Source organism: Arachis stenosperma, chromosome 4 (assembly GCF_014773155.1).
Source record: "Arachis stenosperma cultivar V10309 chromosome 4, arast.V10309.gnm1.PFL2, whole genome shotgun sequence".
In the NCBI taxonomy this organism is placed as follows: Eukaryota; Viridiplantae; Streptophyta; class Magnoliopsida; order Fabales; family Fabaceae; genus Arachis; species Arachis stenosperma.
The window spans coordinates 112,683,521-112,693,778 of record NC_080380.1 but is presented as its reverse complement, the minus strand read 5'-3'; the positions used below and the strand labels follow the sequence as shown (position 1 = coordinate 112,693,778).

At 41.3% G+C, this 10,258-nt stretch overlaps 2 non-coding genes across 2 annotated transcripts; both read right to left on the bottom strand.

Annotated features, from left to right (window-relative positions):
• Positions 1-717: 717 nt before the first annotated feature.
• LOC130977368 (small nucleolar RNA R71) lies at positions 718-821 on the bottom strand. The gene has a single exon (XR_009085061.1). It is a non-coding gene; the product is annotated as a small nucleolar RNA R71 (small nucleolar RNA).
• Positions 822-9,882: 9,061 nt separating this feature from the next.
• LOC130977665 (small nucleolar RNA R71) lies at positions 9,883-9,986 on the bottom strand. Its single transcript, XR_009085348.1, has one exon. It is a non-coding gene; the product is annotated as a small nucleolar RNA R71 (small nucleolar RNA).
• Between the last annotated feature and the right edge of the window lie 272 nt (positions 9,987-10,258).

Sequence of the window (10,258 nt, the reverse complement as noted above, 5' to 3'; positions counted from 1 at the left end):
TATTTCACCTGATTTTCGAAAATTTCTTCCTCTCTTCCCACATCCTTCTATTTACGGAGTACCACTCCTTCTCAATGCACAATTCGAACTCTATCTCACTAAGTTCGAATTCTCTACTTCTTCGTTCTATTTTTCTTTTCTTCTGACACCTCAAGGAATCTCTATACTGTGACATAGAGGATTCCATATTTTCTTGTTCTCTTCTCTTTCACATGAGTAGGAGCAAAGACAAAGGCATTCTTGTTGAAGCTGACCCTGAACCTGAAAGGACCTTGAAGCGAAAGCTAAGAGAAGCTAAGGCACAACTCACTGTAGAGGACCTAACCAAATTCTTCAAAGAAGAAGAACACATGGCAGCCGAAAACAACAACAATGCAAGAAAGGTGCTGGGTGACTTTACTGCACCTACTCCCGACTTCTATGGGAGAAGCATCTCTATCCCTGCCATTGGAGCAAACAACTTTGAGCTTAAGCCTCAATTAGTTTCTTAATGCATTGCTTCCATGGACTTCCATTGGAAGATCCTCATCTTCTTAGCTCTTGCAAATACACTATCAAGGGGTTGACCCTGAGGTCTACAGACTTATGCTATTCCCTTTTGCTGTAAGAGACAGAGCTAGGACATGGTTGGACTCACAACCTAAAGAAAGCCTGGACTCATGGGAAAAGCTAGTCAATGCCTTCTTGGCAAAGTTCTTTCCACCTCAAAAATTGAGTAAGCTTAGAGTGGAAGTCCAAACCTTCAGACAGAAGGATGGAGAATCCCTCTATGAAGCTTGGGAAAGATACAAACAATTAATCAGAAAATGTCCATCTGACATGCTTTCTGAATGGAGCATCATAGGTATTTTCTATGATGGTCTCTCTGAACTATCCAAGATGTCTTTGGATAGCTCTGCTGGAGGATCTCTTCATCTGAAGAAGACGCCTGCAGAAGCTCAAGAGCTAATTGAAATGGTTGCAAATAACCAATTGATGTACACTTCTGAAAGGAATCCTGTGAACAATGGGACAAGTCAGAAGAAAGGCGTTCTTGAGATTGATACTCTGAATGCCATACTGGCTCAGAACAAGATATTGACTCAACAAGTCAATTTGATTTCTCAAAGTCTGTCCGGAATGCAAAATGCACCAAGCAGTACTAAGGATGCTTCATCTGAGGAAGAAGCTTATGATCCTGAGAATCCTTCAATGGAAGAGGTGAATTACCTAGGAGAACCCTATGGAAACACCTATAATTCTTCATGGAGAAATCACCCAAATTTCTCATGGAAGAATCAAGAGAGACCTCAACAAGGTTTCAACAATAATGGTGGAAGAAACAGGTTTAGCAATGGCAAGCCTTTTCCATCATCTTCTCAGCAACAGACAGAGAGTTCTAAGCAGAACACCTCGGACTTAGCAACCATGGTCTCTGATCTAATCAAAACCACTCAAAGTTTCATGACTGAAACAAGGTCCTCCATTAGGAATTTGGAGGCACGAGTGGGACAGCTGAGCAAGAAAGTTACTGAACTCCCTCCTAGTACTCTCCCAAGCAATACGGAAGAAAATCCAAAAGGAGAGTGCAAGGCCATCAACATGGCCGAATTTGGAGAGGAAGGAGAAGCAGTGAACGCCACTGAGGAAGACCTCAATGGGCGTGCACTGACCTCCAATGAGTTCCCTAATGAGGAACCATGGGAATCTGAGGCTCAGAATGAGACCATAGAGATTCCATTGGACTTACTTCTGCCTTTCATGAGCTCTGATGAGTATTCTTCCTCTGAAGAGGATGAGTATGTCACTGAAGAGCAAGTTGCTAAATACCTTGGAGCAATCATGAAGCTAAATGACAAGTTATTTGGAAATGAGACTTGGGAAATGAACCTCCTTTGCTCACCAAAGAACTGGATGACTTGTCTAGGCAAAATTACCTCAAAAAGACAAGATCCTGGGAAGTTCTCAATACCTTGCACCATAGGCACCATGACCTTCAAGAAGGCTCTGTGTGACTTAGGGTCAAGTGTAAACCTCATGCCTCTCTCTGTAATGGAGAAGCTAGGGATCTTTGAGGTGCAAGCTGCAAGAATCTCACTAGAGATGGCAGACAATTCAAGAAAACAAGCTTATGGACTTGTAGAGGATGTTTTGGTGGAGATTGAAGACCACTACATCCCTGCTGATTTCATAGTCCTAGAGACTGGGAAGTGCATGGATGAATCCATCATCCTTGGCAGACCCTTCCTAGCCACAGCAAAGGCTGTGATTGATGTTGATAGAGGTGAACTGATCATTCAAGTGAATGAAGAATCCTTTGTGTTTAAGGCTCAAGGATATCCCTCTGTCACCATGGAGAGGAAGCATGAAGAGATTCTCTCAAATTAAAGTCAAGCAGAGCCCCCACAGTCAAACTCTAAGTTTGGTGTTGGGAGGCCACAACCAAACTCTAAGTTTGGTGTTGAACCCCAACATTCAAACTCTAAGTTTGGTGTTGGGAGGTACCAACATTGCTCTGAGAAAATATGAGGCTCCATGAGAGCCCACTGTCAAGCTACTGACATTAAAGAAGCGCTTGTTGGGAGGCAACCCAATGTTATATTTTATCTATTTTCTTTTGTTATTTTATGTTTTTTGTAGGTTGATGATCATAAGAAGTCACAAAATCAATTGAAAAAGCAAAAATAGAATGAAAGACAGGAAGAAAAACAGCACACCCTGGAGGAAGAACCTACTGGCGTTTAAACGCCAGTAAGGCTAGCAGTTGGGCGTTTAACGCCCAGTCTGGCACCATTCTGGGCGTTTAACGCCAGAAAGGGGCACCAGACTGGCGTTAAATGCCAGAAAAGGGCAAGAGCCTGGGGTTAAACGCCAGAAATGGGCACCAGCCCGGCATTTAACGCTAGATTTGGCACAAAACGTGTTTTTGCATGCCATTTGGTGCAGGGATGACTTTTCTTTGACACCTCAGGATCTGTGGGCCCCACAGGATCCCCAACCAACCCCACCACTCTCTCATCTTCTTCACCCATTCACCAATCACCTCAACACCTCTTCCCCAAAAAACCCTTCACCTATCAAATCCCATCTTTCTCTTCACCACTCACATCCATCCTTCATAAAACCCCACCTACCTCACCCTTCAAATTCACACCACTTTCCCTCCCAAACCCACCCTTTGGCCGAAACATAAGCCTACTCCATCTCCTCCATTTTCTTCTTCTTCTACTCTCTTCTTTCTTCTTTTGCTCGAAGACAAGCAAACCTTTTAAGTTTGATGTGGTAAAAGCATTGCTTTTTGTTTTTCCATAACCATTTATGGCATCCAAGGCCGGAGAAACCTCTAGAAAGAGGAAAGGGAAGGCAAAAGCTTCCACCTCCGAGTCATGGGAGATGGAGAGATTCATCTCAAGGGTGCATCAAGACCACTTCTATGAAGTTGTGGCCTTGAAGAAGGTGATCCCCGAGGTCCCTTTTTCACTCAAAAAGAGTGAATATCCGGAGATCCGACATGAGAACAGAAGAAGAGGTTGGGAAATTCTCACCAACCCCATTCAACAAGTCAAAATCTTAATGGTTCAAGAGTTCTATGCCAATGCATGGATCACCAAGAGCCATGATCAAAGTGTGAACCCGGATCCAAAGAATTGGCTTACTATGGTTCGGGGGAAATACTTGGATTTTAGTCCGGAAAATGTAAGGTTGGCATTCAACTTGCCTATGATGCAAGGAGATGAACATCCTTACACAAGAAGGGTCAACTTTGATCAAAGGTTGGACCAAGTCCTCACTGACATTTGTGAAGAGGGCGCCCAATGGAAGAGAGATTCAAGAGGGAAGCCGGTTCAATTGAGAAGGCATGACCTCAAGCCCGTGGCTAGAGGATGGTTAGAGTTTATCCAACGCTCAATCATTCCCACTAGCAACCGGTCCGAAGTTACTCTAGACCGGGCCATCATGATCCATAGCATCATGATTGGAGAAGAAGTGGAAGTTCATGAGGTTATTGCCCAAGAACTTTATAAGGTGGCGGACAAGTCCTCTACCTTGGCAAGGTTAGCCTTCCCTCATCTCATTTGTCACCTCTGTTATTCAGTTGGAGTTGACATAGAGGGAGACATCCCCATTGATGAGGACAAACCCATCACTAAGAAAAGGATGGAGCAAACAAGAGACCCCTCTCATCATGAGATCCCTGAGATGCCTCAAGGGATGCACTTTCCTCCACAAGATTATTGGGAGCAAATTAACACCTCCCTAGGAGAATTGAGTTCCAACATGGGACAACTAAGGGTGGAGCACCAAGAACATTCCATCCTCCTCAATGAAATTAAAGAAGATCAAAGAATCATGAGAGAGGAGCAACAAGACAAGGAAGAGATATTGAGGAGCTCAAGCACTCCATAAGACCTTCAAGAGGAAGAACAAGCCGCCATCACTAAGGTGGACCCGTTCTTTAATCTCCTTGTTCTTTATTTTCTTGTTTTTCGAAATTTTCATGCTTATGTTTGTCTATGTTTGTGTCTGATGATCATTAGTGTCTTAGTGTCTATGCCTTAAAGTTATGAATGTCCTATGAATCCATCACCTTTCTTAAACAAACCATGTTCTTAATTGAAAAAGAGAAGAATTGCATGAATTTTGAATTTTATAACAGATTAATTATTTTGATGTGGTGGCAACACCTTTGTTTTCTGAATGTATGCTTAAACAGTGCATATGTCTTTTGAATTTGTGGTTCATGAATGTTGGCTCTTGAAAGAATGATGAAAAAGGAGACATGTTACTGAGGATCTGAAAAATCATAAAAAAATGATTCTTGAAGCAAGAAAAAGCAGTGAATACAAAAAAAAAAGAGAGAAAAAGCGAAAAAAAAAGGGGAAGGAGAAAAACGAAAAAAAAAAAGAAAAAGAAAGAAAAAGAAAGAAATAAAGTTGTGATCCAAGGCAAAAAGAGTGTGCTTAAGAACCCTGGACATCTCTAATTGGGGACTTTAGCAAATCTGAGTCACAATCTGAAAAGGTTCACCCAATTATGTGTCTGTGGCATGTATGTATCCGGTGGTAATACTGGAAGACAGAGTGCTTTGGGCCACGGCCAAGACTCAATAAGTAGCTGTGTTCAAGAATCATCATACTTAACTAGGAGAATCAATAACACTATCTGGATTCTGAGTTCCTAAAGAAGCCAATCATTCTGAATTTCAAAGGATAGAGTGAGATGCCAAAACTATTCAGAGGCAAAAAGCTAAAAGCCCCGCTCATCTAATTGATACTGATCTTCATAGATGTTTTTAGAGTTCATTGCATATTCTCTTCTCTTTATCTTATTTGATTTTCAGTTGCTTGAGGACAAGCAACAATTTAAGTTTGGTGTTGTGATGAGCGGATAATTTGTACGCTTTTTGGCATTGTTTTTAGTATGTTTTTAGTATGATCTAGTTAGTTTTTAGTATATTTTTATTAGTTTTTAGTTAAAATTCACTTTTCTGGACTTTACTATGAGTTTGTGTGTTTTTCTGTGATTTCAGGTATTTTCTGGCTGAAATTGAGGGACCTGAGCAAAAATCTGATTCAGAGACTGAAAAGGACTGCAGATGCTGTTGGATTCTGACCTTCCTGCACTCGAAGTGGATTTTCTGGAGCTACAGAAGCCCAATTGGCGCGCTCTCAACGGCGTTGGAAAGTAGACATCCTGGGCTTTCCAGCAATATATGATAGTTCATACTTTGCCCAAGATTTGATGGCCCAAACCGGCGTTCAATGTCACCCTTAGAATTCCCAGCGTTAAACGCCGGAACTGGCACCAAAATGGGAGTTAAACGCCCAAACTGGCATAAAAGCTGGCGTTTAACTCCAAGAAGAGTCTCTACACAAAAATGCTTCATTGCTCAGCCCAAGCACACACCAAGTGGGCCCGGAAGTGGATTTTTTTATGTCATTTACTCATCTTTGTAACTCTTAAGCTACTAGTTCCCTATAAATAGGACCTTTTACTATTGTATTTTTATCTTCTGATCTTTGGAATCTTTTGATCACTTTAGATCTCTAGATCATCTTTGGACATCTAGTTCTTAGATCATTTGGGGGCTGCCCTCACGGCCATGCCTAGACCTTGTTCTTATGTATTTTCAACGGTGGAGTTTCTACACACCATAGATTAAGGTGTGGAGCTCTGCTGTACCTCAAGTATTAATGCAATTACTATTGTTCTTCTATTCAATTCCGCTTGTTCTTTGTCCAAGATATCACTTGTTCTTCAACTTGATGAATGTGATGATCCGTGACACTCATCATCATTCTCACCCATGAACAAAGTGACTGACAACCACTCTTGTTCTACAAGCATACGAGGCTCTAGTGAATATCTCTTGGATTCCTGATACACGATGCATGGTTGATCGCCTGACAACCGAGTGCCCGCTTGACAAACGAGCCAGCCATTCCGTGAGATCAGAGTCTTCGTGGTATAGGCAAGAACTGATGGCGGCATTCAAGAGAATCCGGAAGGTCTAACCTTGTCTGTGGTATTCTGAGTAGGATTCAATGATTGAATGACTGTGACGTGCTTCAAACTCCTGAAGGCGGGGCGTTAGTGATAGACGCAAAAGAATCACTGGATTCTATTCCGGCCTGATTGAGAACCGACAGATGGATAGCTGTGCCGTGACAGGGTGCGTTAAACATTTCCAATGAGAGGATGGGAGGTAGCCACTGACAACGGTGAAACCCTTGCATAAGCTTGCCATGGAAAGGAGTAAGAAGGATTGGATGAAGACAGTAGGAAAGCAGAGAGACGGAAGGGAAAGCATCTTCATACGCTTATCTGAAGCTCTCACCAATGATATACATAAGTATCTCTATCTTTATCTTTATGTCTTATTCATCATCTATACCCATTTGAGTCTGCCTGACTGAGATTTACAAGGTGACCATAGCTTGCTTCATACCAACAATCTCCGTGGGATCGACCCTTACTCACGTAAGGTATTACTTGGACGACCCAGTGTACTTGCTGGTTAGTTGTGCAAGGTTGTGTAGTGATCACAATTTCGCGCACCAGACATCTAGTTCTTAGATCAGATCTTGGTTCTTCTGGTTCCCTCTCTGGGGCCGAAACCAATGATCACTCTTGTTCTTATGTATTTTCAACGGTGGAGTTTCTACACACCATAGATTAAGGTGTGGAGCTCTACTGTACCTCGAGTATTAATGCAATTACTATTGTTCTTTTATTCAATTCCGCTTGTTCTTTGTCCAAGATATCACTTGTTCTTCAACTTGATGAATGTGATGATCCGTGACACTCATCATCATTCTCACCCATGAACAAAGTGACTGACAACCACTCTTGTTCTACAAGCATACGAGGCTCTAGTGAATATCTCTTGGATTCCTGATACACGATGCATGGTTGATCGCTTGAAAACCGAGTGCTCGCCTGACAAACGAGCCAGCCATTCCGTGAGATCAGAGTCTTCGTGGTATAGGCAAGAACTGATGGCGGCATTCAAGAGAATCCGGAAGGTCTAACCTTGTCTGTGGTATTCTGAGTAGGATTCAATGATTGAATGACTGTGACGTGCTTCAAACTCCTGAAGGCGGGGCGTTAGTGACAGACGCAAAAGAATCACTGGATTCTATTCCGGCCTGATTGAGAACCGACAGATGGATAGCCGTGCCGTGACAGGGTGCGTTGAACATTTCCAATGAGAGGATGGGAGGTAGCCACTGACAACGGTGAAACCCTTGCATAAGCTTGCCATGGAAAGGAGTAAGAAGGATTGGATGAAGACATTAGGAAAGCAGAGAGACGGAAGGGACCAAGCATCTTCATACGCTTATCTGAAGCTCTCACCAATGATATGCATAAGTATCCCTATCTTTATCTTTATCTTTTATTCATATATCATCTATACCCATTTGAGTCTGCCTGACTAAGATTTACAAGGTGACCATAGCTTGCTTCATACCAACAATCTCCGTGGGATCGACCCTTACTCACGTAAGGTATTACTTGGACGACCCAGTGCACTTGCTGGTTAGTTGTGCAAAGTTGTGTAGTGATCACAATTTCGCGCACCAAGTTTTTGGCGCCGTTGCCGGGGATTGTTTCGAGTATGGACAACTGACGGTTCATCTTGTTGCTTAGATTAGGTATTTTTTTTTCAGAGTTCTCAAGAATGAATTCTAGTGTTTCATGATGATCTTTTGAAATCTGGCTGGCTGAGAAGCCATGTCTAATCTTATTGGACCGAGGTTTCAACTAATCATCACAAGAGCTTGTTGATTTCTATCAATCTTGCTATTGGAGCAATGATCTGCTAAGGCTTGGCTGGCCATTGGCCATGTCTAGTGTTTTGGACCGAAGCTTTCTTTGAAAGCTTGGCTGGCTGTGAAGCCATGTCTAATTTCTGGACCGGAGTCTTAGACTAGCATTGCAATGATTCTTGGTGTCTTGCATGCATTGTTTATTTGATCTTGGTTCTATTTTCAAGTCAATAGTACAGGGAACTGAAGATTCAGAACATGTAGCAGAGGAATTATACAGAAAAAGCTGGGCGTTCAAAACGCCCAGTGAAGAAGGACAGACTGGCGTTTAAACGCCAGCCAGGGTACCTGGTTGGGCGTTTAACGCCCAAAAAGGTAGTGCATTGGGCGTTTAACGCCAGGATGGCACAAGGGGGAGGATTTTGTTTTCAAAATCAATTTTTTTTCAAGTTTTCAAAGTTTTTCAAAATCAAATCTTTTTCAAATCATATCTTTTCAATCAAATGTTTTCAAAATCAATTTCTTTCCTTTTTCAAAGATACTTACTAACAATTAATGATTTGATTGAACATTTTAAGTATGTTGCCTTTTCTGTTGAGAAAGGTTTAATGTTTGAATCATATCTTTTCTTGTTAGGCAAGTCATTAATTTTTAAAATCAAATCTTTTTAAAATTGTTTTCAAATCATATCTTTTCAATTATATCTTTTTAAAAGCATAATTTTTTTTATCATATCTTCTTAATCACATCTTTTTCAAAACAGTTTTTTTTTTATCATATCTTTTTGATTTCTAATTTCAAAAATATTTTTCAAAAATTACTTGATTTCTTTTCCATTCTTAATTTTCGAAAATCATTTAAAGTTTTTCAAAAAAATGTTTTCAAAATATTTCACTTGATTTTCGAAAATTTCTTCCTCTCTTCCCACATCCTTTTATTTATGGAGTACCACTCCTTCTCAATGCACAATTCAAACTCTATCTAATTAAGTTCGAATTCTCTACTTCTTCCTTCTATTTTTCTGTTCCTCTGACACCTCAAGGAATCTCTATACTGTGACATAGAGGATTCCACACTTTCTTGTTCTCTTCTCTTTCATATGAGCAGGAGAAAAGACAAAAGCATTCTTGTTGAAGCTGACCCTGAACCTGAAAGGACCTTGAAACGAAAGCTAAGAGAAGCTAAGGCACAACTCTCTGTAGAGGACCTAACCGAATTCTTCAAAGAAGAAGAACACATGGCAGCCGAAAACAACAACAATGCAAGGAAGGTGCTGGGTGACTTTACTGCACCTACTCCCGACTTCTATGGGAGAAGCATCTCTATCCCTGCCATTGGAGCAAACAAATTTGAGCTTAAGCCTCAATTAGTTTCTCTAATGCAACAGAATTGCAAGTTCCATGGACTTCCATTGGAAGATCCTCATCAGTTCTTAGCTGAATTCTTGCAAATCTGTGACACTGTCAAGACTAATGGGGTTGACCCTGAGGTCTACAGACTTATGCTATTCCCTTTTGCTGTAAGAGACAAAGCTAGGACATGGTTGGACTCACAATCTAAAGGAAGCCTGGACTCATGGGAAAAGCTAGTCAATGCCTTCTTGGCAAAGTTCTTTCCACCTCAAAAATTGAGTAAGCTTAGAGTGGAAGTCCAAACCTTCGGACAGAAGGATGGAGAATCCCTCTATGAAGCTTGGGAAAGATACAAACAATTAATCAGAAAATGTCCATCTGACATGCTTTCTGAATGGAGCATCATAGGTATTTTTTATAATGGTCTCTCTGAACTATCCAAGATGTCTTTGGATAGCTCTGCTGGAGGATCTCTTCATCTGAAGAAGACGCCTGCAGAAGCTCAAGAGCTAATTGAAATGGTTGCAAATAACCAATTCATGTACACTTCTGAAAGGAATCCAGTGAACAATGGGACAAGTCAGAAGAAAGGAGTTCTTGAGATTGATACTCTGAATGCCATACTGGCTCAGAACAAGATATTGACTCAACAAGTCA